The following is a 21984-nucleotide window of genomic DNA, read 5'->3' as shown; positions in this document are numbered from 1 at the left end:
ACTGTTTTTGGTATATCCACAGAGAGCTTGCAGGCTTTGCCGTGTGGGCAGGACATTCTTGGTAGCTTACCGGGCTCTCTGAGAGGGATGGAGGAATCGAATCCAGGTCAGCCATGTCAGCCGAGTGCAAGGCAAACATCCTACCTGCTGTGCTAAATACCAAAGTAAATTAGGAAGACAGAATAACCATCACAGTTGAACTCTTAAAATTTCAGACTGACTTCAATACATAATCCAAGAGCTCTTTAGTTAGGTAAAGTATTTCCTAAGATTTGAGGAAATACATATTTTGTGATAGAGCTTATGTGGGGCCTACCCATGGATTTATTGCTCTCTCTGCTTTTAAAAACATTCCTCTGAAGAAGATCTGCAGCCCAGGGGAAAGAGAAAGGGAGAACTGTTCATACCTTCAATAGGAAGAATGCTTGCCTCTTTTAAGAATGTTCTCTGGTCTTACCATATATAGTAAAGTGGAGAATAACAGAGTGAGATACATTAATAACACTGTGAGTTTATATTGCACAACCTGGAGGTGAAAAGGGAAGAAACGTTTGGATATGTTGTGCATTTTAGCCTGATCAAAGGAATATTTTAAAAATCTTTATCAGAAGTAGTTATTAATAAATATATGTATATATATTTAAAACATACTACTGGCAGAAGCAAATATGAATCTCTATTGTAAGAAACTTGTGACTTATTCTCTCTCTGGTCTGTGCTACAAGGTTGGGTTTATTCTGGCATATTCAACTGTCTTTGGGTTATGGAAAAAACATTGTTTTGCCCTTCTACTTAGCAAGGTGGAAGAGAGAGGGGTGTTCTGCTTCATTTCAATAAAATGCATGCCTTCCATGAATTCTATTAGAATAATAAATATTGCAGCTACTTTACAGAGTATTCGTGTGAGGTTCAAAGATCTCAAAAGACCTTACCCACAGTCCAGGGCCAAATCACTTAACAATATCATCATGGGGCAGAGAACAATGCATGTTATATGCATGCCTAACTTTCCCTGTTTTCACTAAGATACTTATTCTACAATAAAATATTTTGTTGAAACCAGAAGTGGAAACACCATACAGATATTAGTTAGTGTACAGAGAAAATGTCCTTTCAACTAATTATGAATACTCTTTCAGTAAAAAAAAATACTAAATTTTACTGAAATTTGTTTTGCTTTCTAGTGAGATCATTATAAATTTTAATCTTGATCTAGCACAGTGGTAGGCTTTTGTCTTGCACGCAGCTGGCCTTTCTGACCCGAGTTCAATTTCTCTGCCCCTCTCGGAGAGCCTGGCAAGCTACTGAGAGGATCTCGCCCGCACAGCAAAGTCTGGCAAGCTACCCATGACGTATTTGATATGCCAAACACAGTAACAACAAAGTCTCACAATGGAGATGTTACTGGGCCCGCTCGAGCAAATCAATGAACAATGGGAGGGCAGTACTAAAGTGCTAATCTTGATCTACTGATTCATTTATATGAATAAGAATTAAATATTAAACCATCTGGTAATTCATAACTAGAGCCACTTAAATAAAATATATTTTGTTACATATGACTGAATGAATTTTGCTTAGTTTTTATTTAGGAGTATATATGATTATAAGGAAACAATAATTTCAATTTTGAAGTGCAGGTTTGATTTCTTAGATGAAAATTTATGAATTTTTTAAGTTAAAAATATTTTATGAGATAGCATTCGTTTACATGAGCATGTTCTTTTGGGGAATAAGGTTCACCCTCAGCAAAACATTTTACACACAATACGTGTCCACCACTTAAGTACAAATGTCCCTCTACCATAGCATCTCACTCCCCTATTCACCAACCCTCCACGAGTTTTTTAACTTTGCAACTCACTGTGATATATTTTTAAATTGTTCACTATAATTTATTAAATTCAATATTCCAATACCATCCCACCACCATTACACCTTTACCACCATGATTTCAAATTTTCCCATCACCACACAGGCCTGCCCAAAAGGTGGTCCTAAATGATTTATTTTGTATTGGTTGTTTTGAATAATCTGCTAAAAATAATCCAAAAAAGTTTTCTTAGAAAAAAGTATGTGAAGATTGTTATATCTCATCCTGGATCCATTAAGCCCTTGTATAAGAGATTACTAACATGTTGTTACAAATTGAGCCTTGTGTGCTAATTTTTTTTTTTTTATCAAGAGCAACTGTCTTCTACCTTACAACCCATCAAATGTGGTGTGCTATTCTTTATACATCAGTGGAGTAGAATGTAAGATTTCACAGCAGTGCGTTCCAGGTATTCTAAACTTTTAAATAGGGTGATACAACTGGAGGTGACTTTGGGATCTGGAGGTATCTCTGCAGCTTGTTGTTGGGTAACATTGCTTTGTCCTTCAACAAGAAGCTTAGATTTATCTGGTTACACCCATTAATCTGGTTACACCCATTAATCTGGTTACACCCATCACAGTGCTCCAGAGGCACTTCCACTTCCATTGTGTTTACATGTAAACATGTAAACAGTCTTCCCTACGCTCTCCTTCCCACCCAATTAATCAGTTTTCCCCTTAATCAGACTTTGTTAATCTGTAAAATCAGTTTCCCAGAAATCTATGATTTTATATGTATGAGTGAAATATTGCCTTTCTCCTCTCCTTATGCCTTATGAACAGTTTACTTTAAAGCAATGCCTTTTTTTGTATAGATACAGGAAGACCGTTAACATTATGCTTTGTAACTTAGGATTTGATTGGCTTTGAATATTATTCACTCCTGGGCATCTGCTTTCTCAACTTAAGCCTCAGTTGCCCTTAGTTCCTAACACCCCAAAAGCAGGGTCCCAACGAGGGACTGAATGGACCCAGGGCAAGTGGTGAGCTACCCTGGCATCGAAGTGGGTCAGGTCAAAGTGCCATGATTCTTAACTATAAGTTAAGAGTTTGATCATAGATAGACAAATGCTGTTATGATCCAAAAGTAACGTCGAGACTAGGATCCTGCTAGGGGTGGGAAAGACTATCTGGCCTGAGCACTGTAGTCTGAGATCGAGATGGCCCTAGGAGAACAATTCTATAAGTTTAAGATATTTCTTACTGTATCCATACAAAATGTTTTATATTATATATTCTTATATGCTTGTCGGACAAGGAGAGGAGAGGCACGCCCATGGGATTATGCTCTAGGGTGGGTCATCCTGCTGAGAAAGGATCTGTCCTAGGAGCGGCTTTCCCTGAGGCTAAGATTTCTACCCCTACTAATTGTGACCACACCTATGTGTAATTGTTCCCCCAATTCCTCGTGGAGAGAGGATTTAACTGTACTGTAGGAGTGGGCTGGGGGCAGAAGGAAGAAGAAGTTCAGAGAGGATCAGAAGAAAGAGGAGGATGAAGGGGGATGGAGAAGGAGTATGAAGTAGCTGGGGGAGGAAGAATGGGGGGCAGAGACAGAAGGAGAGACGAGGAGAAACAGAGAGAGAGAAGGAGAGAGGGATCAGAGACAGATGAGGAGAGAATCAGAATAAACTACGACTAATGCCTACCAGCCTGGCACTCGTTCCTTCCTCCGCCTGACCATCGCCATCGACCTCTCCGGGGTGGGAGAAGGGTGAGACTACCGAACGCGGGCGGCGGGAGAGATAGAGCCACCGCCGCTGTGGGTGCCGTGCCCCCTATTTTGTGTGAGTTTACACAGCTTGTGGCACTCTTTGGAGATTTATTTGTGAGTCTTTGTATCATGGCCATTAATGAGCTGATAGGTAGGTTCCAGAGAGAGTTCATGGCCGTGACTGGCAGACTCCCAGAAGAACAGGGAGACGCAGTAGTCACCTATTCCCAACTCTGCGAGAGCCTGGAGATTTCTGTCACAAAAGCCACATACCTGAGGTTTTCAGTGGGTTCCGTCTCATGCATGAGGATTCATCCTGAGTCTGTGGAGATGGGCCGTGAGCCTGGAGGCAATTAGGTTCTGGAGGTTTGGGGCTGCTGGGGCTCAATTGAGGCAGGTGGTGGGACTTGTCTCCTCCCCTCCTGTTGTCTCGGATGAGAGAGCCTAACTTCTTAAACTATGAATCACAAAATCATGTGGGGCCATAAAACCTATAAATTAATATAATGTTTTCAAAAATCAAAAAACAATAAGATAGACAATAACTATGATAGTGTACTTTCCTTAAATATAGTTATATGGATCATTGACCACCATCCAGATCACAGGGCTGCTTCTCCTGGAAGGGAGCATAACATGAGGCCCCTATAACCATGCCACTGGGCTCTGTGCCAGGTTGTCTTCCTCAGGGCACCCCAGAAGGGGGTGGGTGATAGCGCTCCCCACCCCAAGGGAACCAGCCCCGGCAAATGAAAACCTCACTCGGGCTGAGTCTCACATATGAGTGAACATATTCCTGGACACATCATAAGATAATCCCTACCCATTCTCCATAATTACCACACCATATTTGATGGAGTTCAGACTGTAGACAACAAATCATAGATGGAAATATATACTTATGCATATATACATATTTTCAGATATATATATATATATATATATATATATATATATATATATATATATACCAAAGCTCACATCACTGAAACTTTAAGAACATGTTAGTGATATCCTATAGAACGTCTTAATGGCTCCTGGCAAAATAGAACAATCTTCACACTGTTTCCTATATGAAAACTTTTTTTGTAAGCATGTTCAGCAGTTCTTCATAACAGACAATACAAAATATATTCTTTCTATTGTGTTTTGGGACAGGGATTGGGGTTTGGGATGGAAACATCTCAAATTTGGTGGTGGGAAGGTGTAATGGTGGTGGAATTGGTGCTTTGAATATTAAATGTAATAAAATATTGTGAGCTAACTTATAAAATAAAAGAATTTTTTAAAAAATAGCTATATGAAGAAACCAAAGGGATAGTACAGGGGATAAGGTACTTGCCTCACATACAGCTTGCTTGGCACCCCATGTTGTCCCATAAGTACTAACAGAAGATTCTTCTGAGTACAGAGTCTGGAATAGCTCTCTGAGTACCTCCAGATGTGCCCCAAAACAACAATAACAAATGGTTCTATGGAAATGGGGTGGAGCGATAGCACAGCGGTAGGGCATTCGCCTTACAAGCGGCCAACATGGCCGACCCGAGTTCGATTCCTCCGCCCCTCTCGGAGAGCCTGGCAAGCTACCGAGAGTATTGGATATGCCAGACACAGTAACAACAAAGTCTCCAATGGAGACGTTACTGGGCCCGCTCGAGCAAATCGACGATCAACGGGAGGGCCTTTACCTTTACCTATGGAAATACTTACTCAGTGTTACTTGAATCCAAGAGTGGGAGACCTAAGTTTTAGTATCAGGCGATAAAAATTTCAGAGCAGTTTTAAGATGCACAGTTAGATTAGAGCAGATTACATGGTATTGCAAGAATGAATCTAGAAAGCCATGGAGTAGACAAGTAGACGTATTGTTTAGGATCTTATTACTGCTAAGCAGTGTGGATTTTGTGCTTTTATGCCATTGCTATTCCAAATACCCACTTCTACAATTGAACTCAAACTAGAACATTCATTTTTCCTCTTACAGTGTGAATATTTTAAATATTCTAAATTTATTATTCTAAATATTTTAAATATTCTAAATATTTTAATTCTAATTTGAATTTCTTAGCTTAATATTTGGATAACCTTTTCCACTGCCCTTCTGAAAGATGTGATAGATCCATCAGGATGTCAGAAGGCAGTCATCCTGGTCTTGTAGTGGGTGAAGGACAGGCGGGCGTTGCTAATACTTTTCCCAACTTCTGCCACATTAGCCATCACTGCTGCTCTTCTCTATTTGAGGTCTTCCTTCATCACTTCTCTGCACAGCTTTGTGAGCTTGGATGTTTGCTTTTGATTGCCTGAGGCTTGTGCCAAACCAAATTGGCGAATGAGCCCGAGAGTTCCTGAAGACAGGCATCTTTTGGTGGCTTTCTCTCTCTCAGTGTTCCTTGCACAATCATGGAGGTTCTTTGTCAATGTTGTAAACAATGGCATCTTCCCATATTGCTGCAATAGTGCCGAAGAGCTCCCAGTTGGTGGTTGTTTTGGGAATTTTCTTCTAAAATTTTGCAGCCCTTTCTCCCCACTCCATGAAGTAGAATTTTGCATGAAGGAGACGGTAGTCTAATCCTGTTTGGAACAATACCAACATTGGTCAGGCAAAACCATTGATTGAATATTATGTGATCAATTTTATTGTGGAACTGTCCACCAGGAGACTCCCATGTCCAACATTTAGATTCTGCCTTCTAGGACTATGAGTTACCATGGATGGTCTTAGTTAACATGATGAACTTAGTCTCTTTCTTACCCTATTCATTCCATTCTAGGCCATGGGTCCCAATGTGGAGTTCTTCAGACGACCTTCTCGATCCTATCTTGGCATTAAAATCACCGACAATAACCTTGTAGAAGGTGTGGTCTTCTTTATAGAACTTCTCCAGCTCCATGTAGAACTTCTCAATTTCTTCTTTGTCATAGTTGGATGTTGGTGCATAGAGATGAAGACAAAAACTATTGGCAATGAGCCACATCTATTCAAATGTAAGCATTAGATTCAGGTTGTTAGGCATTCGAACAAATCAATACTCATGGCCAAGTTCATTTTGACTATGAAACTGACACCACCAACGTCTCTACTGTCACATGTTCCGAGGAACAGTTTTTCTCCAGTGTTGAAACAGTGTGATGTGATCAATGCCTTCTTATCTCTGACAATCTAATGACGTTGTACTTGGTCTTCTGCACTTGCACCATCAGGTCCTCAATGGATGCTTTCAATGCCAGTTTATATGTGTTTAAAGTGCATACAGTCATTTTAGTTCTTCATCGTTTTGGCTGCCTAGTTTGGCCCTGGGATTTTAGCAGCCTCTCCTTGTTCGTCCTTCTTGACACTGCAATACTGGGGGCTCTTCTCGGGTTAGGGGAATGAGCCAATTTTTGTTACTGTTTGGCATATCGAATATGCCATGGGTAGCTTGCCAGGCTATGCCATTTGCTTGGCATATTGTAACCATTTGTACTCTCACAAAGATGATACACACCTTGTGCATGGACGTGCTGCTCAAGTATAGAAAGTAATGACCAGATCGACACAGTCAATGCAAGGAGTCCAGCCCTGCACCTGCCTGCATCTCTGCCAGTACCTGATGCTTCGCTCTGTGCTGGTTGGCACCATTTCCACCCCATTACCACGATGAGGTGGTGAACCATGGAGGTCAGTGGACCTTCCTACTCCTCACTTATCTACAATAGAGGGCCCCCTCCCTACTCCTCCCTTATCTACAGTATCTGATCCCTGCCCTGATCCTCCCTTATCCACAGGATAGATATGTCATACCCAGCATTCTCCCTTCCAAAACCTGACATGCCATTTCATCGGTAAAGAAGCATACGGCACCCAGTCCCGACAAGCTCAGACCCAAACACCTGAAGAATCTGCTGCTAGTACTCATCAATACACTGGCTTGGCTCTTCACATGCTACCTGTCTGAATGTAAGGTTCCATCCTAGTGGAAAACCAGCAGGACTGTTCTATTGTACAAGAAAGGAGACATCCACGACATCAGCAACTATCGTCCTATCTGCCTGTTGCCTGTCATCTACAGATTATTCACTCAAGTCATCCTGAGTAGGATTGGTAAAACACTAGACTAAGGACAACCATGCGAGCAATCCGGGTTCCAAAAAGGATTCAGCACTATTGACCATATCCACATGGTGACCAAGCTCATTAAGGATTCTTGAGATGCCACTCTGTTTAACATTCATTGATTTAAAGAAGGCCTTTCATTCTGTTGAGACTGAAGTGGTCATCGAAGCCCTAGCCCTGTTCAAACTCAGTACATCAGGATCCTCCATGAACAGTATTATGAATTTATTACCAGGATATCACCATTCTATAGGGAGGTGATCATTGAAGTCAAGAGAGGGGTTAGTCAGGGTGATACCATTTCACCAAAACTCTTCAGTGCCACCCTCGAGAATGTCACACGACGACTGAAATGGGAAGAAATGGAAGTGTAGACAGTCGGCAACTATATCACCTCCGCTTTGCTGATGACATCATTCTAATAACACCAAATATCAGCCAAGCGGCATGAATGCTGGCCGACTTCGACTGTGATTGTGGAAAGGTCGGACTGCAGTTGAATCTCACCAAGACAATGTTCATGAGAAACGGACTCGTTACTGACATTCCATTTGCTCTCAACAGAATGAACATCTCTGATTGCAGCAGTTATGTGTATCTAGGTTGAGAACTCAACATGATGAATGACCTGGGACATGAACTGTGCAGGAGGAAGAGAGAGGCATGGAACGCCTTCAAGAGTGTCTAAGAAGTGGTTAAGAAGTTGAAGACCCTCCAGTTCTGGGCACATCTTTTCGACTCTACCGTTCTTCCTGCACTAACATATGCCTCAGAGAACTGGGCCCTATAAAAACAGGAAGAGAACACTATTTGGGTCTCCCAAATAGGAATCAAAAGAACTATGATTGGAATATCTCATTTCACTCCAGTGAGAGAAGGAATCCAGAGTTCTGACCTCTGTCAATGATCAAGAATCAGTGACGCTGTCTTGTTTGCCAAGGCATTGAAAATCAGATGGGCCGGACATATAATGCGATTTAGAGACCATTGCTGGACTAGAGCTGTTACCGACTGGATTCTGAGGAACGTCAAAAGAATGTGTGGCTGCCCACCTACGAGTTGGTCAGACTTCTTCATTAAAACCCTCAATGAACTGTTTGAGGTTCTTTGTGTTCCTGGAGTGAGCAGACACCATTGGGCTACACCAGCACGTGACAGGGACAAATGGAGATATTACTGGAGCCTGCTTGAGAAAATCATGAGCAACAGGATGACAAGTGACAAGTGACAAGCTTAATATTTAGAATCTCGTGTCACATTATATTTGCTAAAATATGTTCATTAAGTTATTAAATCATAAATATGCTCTTTGTCTTCAAGGAACTTCAGTACTTTCTCATTTTTCATCTCTTATTGCCAATACATAGCTCCAATATTACATTTACTTGCTAAAAATAATCTGTTAGACTATTGATATTTATAAGGTAGTATTAACATTTTTTGTCCTCCATTCTTGTCACAAGACATTTTATAGTGATAGTTTAGAAAATGACTAGATATGTGAATTAGTAGCACTGTAGCACTGTCCTCCCATTGTTCATCGATTTGCTCGAGCGGGTACCAGTAACATCTCCATTGTGAGACTTGTTGTTACTGCTTTTGGCATATCAAATACACCATAGGGAGCTTGCCAGGCTCTGCCGTGCGGGTGGGATACTCTCAGTAGCTTGCCGGCCCCTCTGAGAGGGACGAAGGAATCAAACCCGGGTCTGCCACGTGCAAGGCAAACTACCCACTGTGCTATCGCTGCACCCCATGTGAATTAGTAAAAAAAAAAATCACTAAACTCTACAATCAGCTGACAGGAAAGGCCCCCACAAATATGAGACTCAGTCTTGTGTTGTAGTTTACTTATACCAAATGAAGATAACCATTTGATTTGGGAATTATGTGATCTACTTGACATCACACTGGGATCTGGAATTTGTGATAGAAATCATGTGCACTAAGGAAGTTTACAAATGCTGCAACCAGGTTGGATTTTTTTTTGCTTTTTGTTTTGTTTTGCTTTTCACTTCCTAGAAATCCAGCTGTAAAGCTTTGGCCAGCATCAACATTCAGAAAGCTTATCCCTGAGTCCGATGTTTACATATTGCATCTTGGAATGAAGTAAAATTGTGTGAACAGGAAATATAATATCCAGTTGCTCCACAGCTGTTTCAGTAAAGAATCTGATCACTCCCCAGTCAATACCCTTCCTTACTCGCTGCAGTCAAGCTCTGAGTGTCAAATTACTGGTATAAAATATTAGCAAATTGCATGACCTACATAGATGCCTCTACTGAAAAAATGACTCATTTTTTTGCCCAGCTCTCAGAGGTACAGATGGAAAAGTTTCTCTCCTGTTTCTTTTTTTCCCAATCCATGAACATATTTTTTATTGAATCACCGTGAGATACAGTTACAAAGCTTTCATGATTGAGTTTCAGCCATCCTTACACCAGTGTACATTTTCCATCACCAATGTCTCCTAAGAAGCTTCTGTACCTCAAGAGAAACAGTGACCAAAATACAGAGGGAGCCCACTGAATGGGGAAAAATTATTTACCCAATACTTATTAGATAAGGGATTAATATCCAGGATATACAAGACATTAGTAGAACCATACAAGAAAAAACCTCCAACACCATCTCTCCTATTTCTTTTTTCTTTTTTTTCTTTTTGGGTCACACCCAGCAATGCACAGAGGTTACTCCTGGCTCATGCACTCAGGAATTACTCCTGGCAGTGCTCAGGGGATCATATGGGATGCTGGGAATAGAACCTGAGTTCTCCCTGTGCAAGGCAAACGCCCTACCCACTGGGCTATTGCTCCAGCCCTTCTCCTATTTCTTACAAGAAGAAAAGAAACTCAGGTTAGCAGCTTATAGCTACTTTCAAGTTTTTTTCACTTATTGTCAGTGTTTATCTCATTTTATTAATTTTTTAGTCTTGAAACTCAATTTCTGAGTCGTGACCCTATGTCCATAATCTGTGTTCAAAATAAAATTATCCCTAAAGAAACAATGGAATTGACTTAAATTTAAGATTTAGTAGAAAGTGCAGTTGTAAGATGATAGAAATGGAAATCCAAAACTAAATTTTAAGTCAGTAGTATTAGTACAGTGCAGAAATTAGTAATTTTTTCCAAATGTACATGGGAAGGTTGACATGAGGTCTAAATTAACTCTTTCACTCAACAAATAATGTTGACACAAGTATCAAACACCAGCACTAGACCTAAAAGTGTGTCTCACTGGTGTGTGTGTGTCAGTGAGGATTGCCATATAGTGGGGTATATGACAGTGAAGCAGGCATTTAGAACTGAGTAATTGAGTGTTCTGATGAAGTAGTATGCAAGCACTGCCTTAATTTTTCACCCAAAACCAGAAAATGCTATTTACTGTACAACCTCCAAAGTAAGTGCCTTTCACTTCATCATCTCATTTGTAAGTGCAATCATTGAATTTTTTTAATTTTGTATCTGGAAGAACTTGTTGGATAACATGGTGTTGTCCTTGCTCCTCCTGCAGGGAGTTTAGGTATATTGAAGTACTTCCCCAACAGTGTTCCAGAGGAACACCCAAGTCCACCAAGCACTAATAATCCTATAATGCGTTTCTCTTTTCCTTATGTCATTTCCATAGTTTTAGGGTTCTGAGACCATTCCCAATGCTTCTCAGTCAACCATGCTGTTGATTCAATACCAGAGCTCATGGTGTTGGAATTTCCTCAATCGCTGCAGCAATGCTTGGGGACCTCCAGGGTTGCACCAGTAATGCTTAGGGGACCAGGTGGTATTGGAAATTGAACTGGGAGGTTCTTGCATGCCAGACTTGAGTCTTATTCTCTGTAATATTGCCATCTTTATCCCTAAAGCAGAGCTTCTTAAACTTTTAACTCACAACATCTTTTGGCCTAAGAATTGCAGTATGTTGTGACTACTACCAGAAACATCTTGGTTTTATTTCACTGTTTATTTTGAATTAATTTTTGGACATTGTAAATTTAAAAACTGTTCACTCTTGCCAAATTTTTCAATATTCACATTTAGTTATGAGAGCCCATATAGGGTCTTGACCCACAGCTTAAGACACTGGAATGTAAAGAATTCAACTCATCTATCTGGGAAGTTCCTTAATCCCTTTTCTAATCAACCAGTTAGGCCGTAAAATTCACATTTGGATCAAAAGTTATGACTATGTTGACTAGAACTTTTCCGATAAATATGACCCTTAGCATCCCTTTCTTGGTGTTGGTTGGTGTTGACTTGGAAAGGTGATGTATGGATCTGATAATCACCTCAGAAATTAAAATAAAATACCAAATTTACTAAAAATACATATATCAAAGAGACAGATATTCTAAGTAGGTGTTGAGGCAGTGGTGTAAAAGGTAAGATCTTATGTCCAGCACTCTCCTAATTCACAGCATGATATGCTCCATGTCCATCTGTTTAGTGCACTCTCTTTAACTGCAGTTGATTCTTAAGATAAACTAAGTTCATCTGCTCAATTATTTACTTACTACTGTAAAAAATGTTCACAACAAAAATTTTATTTGAATCTTTTTCAAGTAACTTTTCAAGAAGAAAATACTAAAGACAACAACCTTATGAAAAGTACAGGACACATGTCTTGTAACAGTCTTACACGGGTGAACCCCACACATAAATTTTTTTAATCTAATGTAAAGAACTTTGCCTGTGATGTCACCATACCCAGTGTAGTGAGTCATTCAACCACTGCCAGAAAATTCTCCCACTTAGTTGTGTAAAATAATGCAATTTTTAGAACATCTCACCTAATATTCCCTACATTCTTTCAGATAAATTGACTTCTATTCTAGATTATCCATTGATTTTCTTCTTTCTAAATGCCAACTTCCCTTTTATTGAAACCCTTTTCCATTTCCTTATCTTCAACTAATAGTTATATATGCATCTATACATATAGTCCTAACATATCACTTTAGCACTAAACGAATTCTATTTAATATGTAATCCTGTCTATTAATTCAGAACTTAAAGATAATATTTTCACATGAAATTTCACCATGACTTGAAAGTTCAATTCTCACACTTATGAAGAGTACATCATCTATAAGAAGATCAACTTTTGGAACACTAAGCACTGGTTTTTCCTTGTTGCAATTGTCAGATGTTAAAATGACTATGGTTTTGTAAGTACTGTGATCTTTCATAACTGTGGGCTTTAGTTGGGTCCTAAGGATCTCGATTGGCCTCAGGTTCATGTACGGTATTACTTACATGGGTTGTACTTTATTTTCTACTATGATAACATAGACTTTGTCAGTCCCTTGAATTAATAGCAAGGCTTTATCAACATAACGCTCATATTTAAAATAATTTTAAGATATAAAACTCAAAATAAAACAACCTATTCAGTCTCTTACCCCTATTAAACATAAATAATCTCAACTTGTTAGCATGTCTTTCTCATTGGGACCAAGTTGGTTATGATTTGGCAAAAATTCTTAAATGAACATTTTTTCATATATATTCTATATTTTATGTGCACATTTCTGAATTTACAAATTTTATTTTTACTTTACAATGATTATTTTAAAATTATATGTATATTACATTTTGGTTTGGGGACAAAACCCAATGGTGCTCTGCTCCAAACTCCGTTATCTGGGGTGACTTTCAGCAGTGCTGGGAATTAATCTCCCAGGCCTCCCTCATGTGAGGCATGCACACAGCCCTTTGAGCTGTCCTCTTTTAACCTTGAACAAAACTCTATCTTAAAAAGAATTTTTTTGAGTCACATTAGATATTTTTCTCATTTGTTTGGGAGGTAATCGGAGTCTGGAGTTTAATTATTGTTCTAACTAAAAAGATTTCTTGCTTTCTATATCTAATGAATTACCATTTCAGCTGTCTTTCATAAATAAGAGTTGGTTTGGCTGTTTTGTTTTGTTTTGTTTTGTTTGCTTTTTGGGTCACTCCCAGCAATGCTCAGGAGTTATTCCTGGCTCTGCACTCAGGAATTACTCCTGGTGGTGCTTGGGGGACCATATGGGATGCCAGAGATCAAACCCAGGTCGACCACATGCAAGGCAAACACCCTACCCACTGTGCTATTGCTCCAGCCCTTAACAGAAGAACTAGTAACTATCACTCATCCTTCTGCTATCATTGCACACTGCATGGATGGGCACTACTAACTTTTTTGCTAAAATCTTGAATATAACTGCTTGGGAAAATGCCATTTCCTTCATATTCCATCTACCGCAAGTCAAAACTGTATTCAAGCCAAATTTATATTAAACAAACACATTGTGAGGAAGACTGAATACTTTTGAAACAGAATATCACTGAGACATTCAGAAGATAAGAACACTTTCTTACACAGTTCAAATCATCAGCATGATTTCACCACTGGCTATAAAAAGCAGGAGTATCAAATCCGCTATTGCCTGGCTCACATAACATGGATGTAAAACTCCTACCACTCTTCTCAAAGGAAGCTTGTGTTTTGGAATTTCCAGTTTATGGTTTATAAAAGAACGAAGTCACAGTATCCTTCTATTTTTACACCTGAAAAACAACAACAACAACAGCAACAACAACAACACTGTACCTTGAAAGGCATTGGAGCAATATAGAGAATTTTTGCTCTGCCGGCCAGTTTGACTCCAGGACATTTGATAAGTATAGTTTCTTCTGCTGCAAAACCCAGAGTACTATTTCTGGTACGACTTCCTTTGTGAGCCAGGTGGTTCATGAATGTGGCCTTTCTCAGCTCAGTCACCACATAAACAGTAGGTAGTTATGCAGTATTACTCTCAGAGGTCTTCATCCCAGGTACACACTAGTGATTGTTTAGCTGAGAATCCACCAGATACTATTACCTGGTATTACTATTATTAACATAAGCTTCGAAAAATTTTATATATATAATAAAATTTCTGAATCATCAGCATTCTTCTTTATGTTAAATAAGAGGAAACATAAATCAGGCATGTATGGGTATAGATGTAAGACTATTTTTTGAACTAAGATGAAATTGTACCGTTTTACATAAAACAAGACCGTGTAATTTTTAGGTACATGATTTACTGTAATAGACAAGGAATGATAAGACAAAGAGAGGTGATCTGCATCATAAAAATGTATGAGTACTGGGTCCAGAGGAGTAGTACAGCAGGTAGTGTGCTTGCCTTGCACACAGCCAACCTGGATCTGATTTCTGGCATCACATATGGTCCCCTAATCCCCTCAAGGATAGGTTGCTGAGCACAGAGCACTGTGTAAGCTCTGGAAATCACTGGATATGGGCCACACAAAACCAAAACAAACAACATAAAATTCATGAGAACTAAAAACACAAACAAATAAACAAACAAAGACTCAAAAGGCAGCCCATAGCTGCTCAGGAGGATTGGTATAGTTGAAAGTCTTTTCCTGCTAGAACCTGGCTTGCTGCTTTTTCCTATTGAACTTGATTTTAAATCTTGATTCTCAGACTTTCTTTATGCCATTGATTTGAGTTGTTCCTAAATTTGATTTAAGGGAGGACATTTCCTATGTTGCCCGTAGAATTTTTATATTTAAAAATGGTGGCATATACATAAATCAATATTCTATAAATTTTGAATAGGTAATAATCCCTAGCTCTTATCTTAAAATATCTTACCTTCTCCCTTTTATAAAGAGCTTAGCTCTTTAATGACATTCTATTATGGTTTATCAGTTTGTTTGTTTTCCTTAATGCTTACTTTTCTTCCTTATGTATTTATTGTTTCTATAAGGAAAATATCTGCTTCATATATATTACATACATTCAACATCCTGGGTTAAGAATAAAAAGATTTAAAAAATAATAAAAAGATAAAATATGTGCTTTATATTATTCCTCCTTTGTCAGGCAGTAGTATAAACATATTAATTACAATACCAGAATAAGAAAGAAAGAAAAGAAAGAAAGAAAGAAAGAAAGAAAGAAAGAAAGAAGTTGTGTACACAGGAGAGGGTTTTTCTACTGATATTGAGAACATCTGAAACAGAATTCATGGAATAAAAGAAGTTTGCCAGGAGGAATAAAAGACTTTCCTGGAAAGTCAAGGCATGTACTAAAGTCCAGTTACTAAAGGAACTTGTGATATTTAGGAAATAATGGTTTCATGTAGGAAGAATAAGGAATTTGTATATGATTTTACATCTCCAGAAAGAGTTCAAGTAGATGAATATTGGGGAAAAAAGACCCAATTTTTTTTCTTTTTTTCTTTTTTTTTCCTTTTTTATTAGTGAGACACCATGAAGTACATAGGCTTACAAATTTTGTGCTTGGGTTTCAGTTATACAATGATCAAATGCCCATCCCTCCACCAGTGCCCGTCATCCATCACCACGGGTCCCAGCATCCCCTCCCCGTCCTCATCCCCCTCCCTCCCATCCTGCCTCTGTGGCAGGGTATTCCCCCTTGTTCTCTCTCTCTTCTTTTGGGTACTGTGTTTTGCAAGAGAGGCTTTGAGTGGCAATCATGTTTGGTCTATAGACTACTTTTAGCATGCTTCTCCCACCCTGGGAGGGTCCTCACAACACCCTTCATTTGGTACTCTCTTCTCTATCTGAGCTTCCTTTTCACCTAGAACGTGTGGCTGGCCTTCCATTCATGGAGCAAAATTCCTGGTACTAATCTCAGCCATTCCTGGGTGTTAATCTCCCTTTTTGTTGCTTTATGTTCCCCAGATGAATGCAATCTTTCTGTGTCTATCCCGCTCTTTCTGACTCATTTCGCTTAACATGATACTTTCCATGTAGTACCACTTGTATGTAAATTTCATAACTTCATCTTTTCTAACAGCTACATAGTACTCCATTGTGTAAATGTACCAAAGTTTCTTTAACCAGTCATCTGTTCTTGGGCACTCAGGTTTTTTCCAGATTCTGGTTATTGTAAAGAGTGCTGCAATGAACAAACAATTGCAGATGTCACTTCGACTATACCTTTTTGCCTCTATGGGATATATTCCCAGGAGTGCTATAGCTGGGTCAAATGGCAGATCAAATTCTAATTTTTTGAGAGTCGTCCATACTGTTTTCCAAAATGGTTGGACCAGCCGGCATTCCCACCAGCAGTGAAGGAGGGTCCCTTTCTTGCCACATCCGCGCCAGCATTGGTTGCTTTTGTTCTTGGGGATGTGGGCCAGTCTCTGTGGTGTGAAATGATATCTCATTGTGGTTTTGATCTGCATCTCTCTGATGATTAGTGATGTAGAGCATTTTCTCATGTGCCTTTTTGCCATTCGAATTTCTTCTTTGCGAAAGTTTCTGTTCATTTCCTCACCCCATTTTTTGATGGGGTTGGGTGATTTCTTCTTGTGGAGTTTAACCAGTTCCTTGTATATCCTTGATATCAACCCCTTGTCGGATGTGTACTTGGTGAATATCCTTTCCCATTCTGTAGGCTGTCTTTGTATTTTGGTCACTGTTTCTTTTGAGGTGGAGAAGTTTCTTAGTTTAAGATAGTCCCATTTGTCTATCTCTGTTTTCACTTGCTCGGCCAGTGGCGTGACATCTTTGAAGATAGCTTCAATATCATGGAGAGTTTTGCCGACTTTGTCTTCAATAAACATTATGGATTCTGGTCTGATGTTGAGGTCATAAATCCATTTTGATCTTACTTTTGTGCATGGTGTTAGGCAGAGATCTGAGCCTACTTTTTTGTATGTAGCCGTCCAATTTTGCCAGCACAGTTTATTGAAGAGGCTTTCCCTGCTCCATTTCACTTTTCTTTCCCCCTTATCAAAAATTAGATGATTATATGTTTGGGAGGAAATGTCAGTATATTGAACTCTGTTCCATTGGTCTGCAGCTCTGCTTTTGTTCCAGTACCATGCTGTTTTAATTATTACTGCTTTGTAGTAGAGTTTGAAGTTCGGGAGGTTGATTCCTCCCATTTTCTTTTTCCCAAGAATTGCTTTAGCTATTCGTGGGGGCTTATTGTTCCATATAAATTTCAGGAGTGTTTGCTCCATTTCTTTGAAGAATGTCATGGGTATCCTTATAGAGATTGCATTGAATTTGTACAGTGCTTTGGGAAGTATTGCCATTTTGATGATGTTGATTCTCCCCATCCATGAATAGGGGATATTTTTCCATTTCCTCCTGTCCTCTTTTATTTCCTGGAGTAGCGTTTTGTAGTTTTCTTTATACAGGTCCTTTACTTCCTTAGTTAAGCTGATTCCTAGATACTTGATTTTCTGGGGCACAATTGTGAATGGGATTGTTTTCTTGATGTCACTTTCTTCTCTTTCACTATTTGCATATAGGAATGCCATGGATTTTTGGGTATTGATTTTATAGCCTGCCACTTTACTATACAAGCCTATTGTTTCTAGGAGTTTCTTGGTAGAGGTTTTAGGGTTCTCTAAGTATAGTATCATGTCATCTGCGAATAGTGAGAGCTGAATTTCTTCTTTCCCTATCTGGATGCCCTTAATATCTTTTTCTTGCCTAATCGCTATTGCAAGTACTTCCAGTACTATATTGAACAGTAGTGGAGAGAGTGGGCATCCTTGTCTCGTCCCTGACCTTAGGGGGAAGGGTCTCAGTTTTTCCCCATTGAGGATGATGTTTGCTGTAGGTTTGTGGTAGATGGCTTTAACTGTATTGAGGAAAGTCCCCTCTATCTCCATTTTGGCAAAGGTTTTCATCATGAATGGGTGCTGGATCTTGTCAAAAGCTTTCTCTGCGAAAAAGACCCAATTTTTATTAGCTTTGGAGAGTAGACAAATGGTACATAAGTTAAAAGAGATCTGATTAGGAAACAGGTGCAAACACTTAAGAGATTAGAGTGCAACCCAGTTTTAATTATGCATTTGGACTCAACCTGGCTAGTGCCAAAATGGGTTGAGCCTTCAAGCAGTTCACATGGAGTTTTTATAGAGATACGGGTTACATCATTTTTATGAGAATAGTTTTTGTTTAACATACGCTGCTAGCGTATGTGATAGTTCATACAATTGATAATTAGTAATTAGTTTCTAAGGTCCAAGTAGACATTTAACAACTGTTTCTGTGACCCTGTTCCATTCCTGTTCAAGCAACCTGATGAGACTTGCTTTTTTGCTCTTTTCCTGTACTTTTATGATTTACGACCCATTTATCCTTTCCCAGCTCCTAGACTAGGTAACTCAGAGGTCCTGCCTCCAGGTTCCCAATTCTGCTCCCTAGTTTCCTGCTACACATACAGCATATCATAGAAACATGTTTGAGCAAGCCCAAGAATATAAAATAGACATCAATTTGAGATTCTTGAAAATTTGTGACAATCAGATAATTTGTAGAATGACCGTTATTCTTTCTTTTTGATAGTACAGAAAAGAAAAACCAAGTTTTATCTATAGAGATGGTTTTGCTTTGTTCTCAATAAACCAGAAGATTAAATAAATGCACACTAATAATAGCTTAACACATTATATTTCTTGCTAATTATGTATAATTAGACTGGAAAGTTGAACTACATTTCTACTTTACTTAGTTTGTTAACCCAGTAGCCTTAATTTGAACTATAGTTCCATTTTCTGTTACTATCCATTTTTAATTACTTCAACTAGTAGCACGTTTGACTTGCAGTACCACATTTTCCCTCATTTTTAGTGAGGTATAGCCATTTACAAAACTTATAATGATACTTTGATGAATTTTTAATTCCAACACAACACCCACCATCAGAATGCCCACTTCTCTTCATCAATGTCCCAAAAGCCCCTCCCATTCAACCACCATATTCCCCCCTCCTCAACCCATTTCTGAAGACAAAGTCTCCAGTTCTGGTGCTTTTGGATATTTGTTCTTCCCTTACTATGTTGTGTATATCCCACATGTAAGACTTTTTCTTTTTGTTGTGGATGTAGTGATAACAGCACAGATAGATGAATAAAGTTAAAACGGTAGAGCAATGATAATTTCTTATAGAGTTCTCTCTCTCCCCTTAATTTTTGGTTATCCCAGAAAGAAGAGCAAGACGTTCATCTAGTAGATTCCCTGTCCCAACCCTGAAATTTGTAATATAATTTTATCAACTTTATAGAATCACTTAAAATACTTTTCTATTGGGCTGGAGCAATAGCACAGAGAGTCTTTTGCCTTGCACGTGGATGACATGGCCCACCCGGGTTCGATTCCTCCGCCCCTCTCAGAGAGCCTGGCAAGCTACTGAGAGTATTTCCCCTGCCCGGCAAAGCCTGGCAAGCTCCCTGTGACGTATTCAATATGCCAAAAACAACAACAACAAGCCTCACAATTTGTTGTGATATGTTACTGGTGCCTGCTTGAGCAAATGGATGAACAATGGGAGGACAGTGCTACAATGCTTCTATTTTAAATGATTCTATAGAGACAGTATAACAAGTAGGGAACATGACTTCATGCGGCTGGCTGACTTGGGTTCAATCCTTGGCACCACATAAGCTCCCCATTCAAGGCAATTGTGAAACCTGAGCACACAGCCAGTGGTACAACCTAAGCAACTTTTGATCTCAATCACAAATCACAAATCATCCTGTTATTCGTCGATTGCCTTGAGCAGGCCCCAGTAACGTCTCCTTCATCCTAGCCCTGAGATTATATTCAAGGCTCTTTAGGAGAATGAGACCCATCATTGTTACTGGTATTTGGCATATTGGGTACGCCAAGGGAAGTTTGCCAGACTCTGCCCTGTGGGCAGGCTACATTCGGTAACCTGCCAGTTTGTCCAAAGTAGGAATGAGATAATAAGATGTCATAATAGGATGTTGTGCGGCCGCAAATGCAGCCGCGCGTTTCTGGGAGCTGGCTTTTATAGTCTCTGAGTCTTGGCCGCTGATGGGATTACACGGTGCCAGGGGGCCAGTTGGTAGGTGTGACCCCCGCCTACTGGCATTTGGAGGATCTGGGTGGAGGATGCTCGGCCCAAATCCGAGTAGGCTTGGAGATCTCGGCCCCGGAACCCGCGTGACTTTGTCCCTCTGCCAGTACCTTCATGTGTGCGGAGAGTGGTCTCAGCATGGTGGTGGCTGGTCCTGGAGGTCTTTGGCTGCCAGAGCCCTGGTCGGGGCGGGGAGGAAATCTCAACCCGCTCCCCTCCAAGGGGTCCCGGTGAGTGAGGACAGTCAGGTGCGGGGGCAGAAGACTGCACTCTTCTCTTCTGGGAGCTGGCTTTTATAGTCTCTGAGTCTTGGCCGCTGATGGGATTACACGGCGCCAGGGGGCCAGTTGGTGGGTGTGACCCCCGCCTACTGGAATTTGGAGGATCTGGGTGTAGGATGCTCACCTGCCAAATCAACTAGCCCTGAAAATGGATGGCGCTGGAGCATCGGGCCCATACCCGGCCGTCGTCACGCAGTTTTATCCGGTAAAGCAAATGATTAGAGGTATTGGGGCCAAAACGATCTCAACCTATTCTCAAACTTTAAATGGGTAAGAAGCCCGGCTCGCTGGCATGGAGCCGGGCGTGGAATGCGAGTGCCTAGTGGGCCACTTTTGATCTAGTCTCAAAATAATAACAGCAACATAAAATTTTCTTTTCTTACATTTAAACGTAACCCCAAAACTTATTTTGGCATTTTAGACATATTTACTTTTACTGTTTGCTGTCTGATTGAAGAAAAAAATTAAAACCTTCCTAGTTAATAAAAGTATAGCACATTAAAAAAAATAAATCACACTCCTGTTGATAAAAAGTAATTAACGCTAAGAGATCTTTTTAAAAAATGTGTAAATCAGATACAACTCTGCTGAACCAGAATGGTTTCCATGTCCTCTAGGGCAAGTTAGCAAGATGAAGGTGCTAATCACACAAGAATTGCTGACATGATGGAGAATGTGTAAATTTATATTTGTCTATGTAACAGTGCTCAGGAGCTTAGGACACCTATCAATTCTTGTGATGCAGTTCTTTATTTTCCATCACAATTGTTAGTAGTGAAGTTTTACTTTTATCACTGAGTGTGGACAGTATGAAGTGCCACATGTATCCTTTTTTAGCACATGACCCTACAATGATTTTCTGCTTTTCGAAAAAAAATTCGGAAGCATTTTAATTAATTAATTAAGTCATTCATTCATTCAGAATGTCTAGTGAAGTCACATGAAAACATTATTAGGATTCAAAGATAGCATAACTTTGAATATAGATTAATAGACTCTGCTTCAGTGATAAGCTATTGTATAATTAAAGTATGACCAATCTTATTTCTTTAGCATATTATGATAGGTACAAAGTTACAGACACCATATTTTCATTATTTAAGTAATTGAAATTATTTCCTCTTGGATACACACCTAAAAATAACATACATAAAAACTTGTGG

This window comes from Sorex fumeus, unplaced genomic scaffold, assembly GCF_029834395.1.
Source record: "Sorex fumeus unplaced genomic scaffold, SorFum_2.1 ptg000061l, whole genome shotgun sequence".
In the NCBI taxonomy this organism is placed as follows: domain Eukaryota; kingdom Metazoa; phylum Chordata; class Mammalia; order Eulipotyphla; family Soricidae; genus Sorex; species Sorex fumeus.
The sequence above is the reverse complement of the archived record's forward strand: the minus strand, read 5'-3'. Positions refer to the sequence as shown.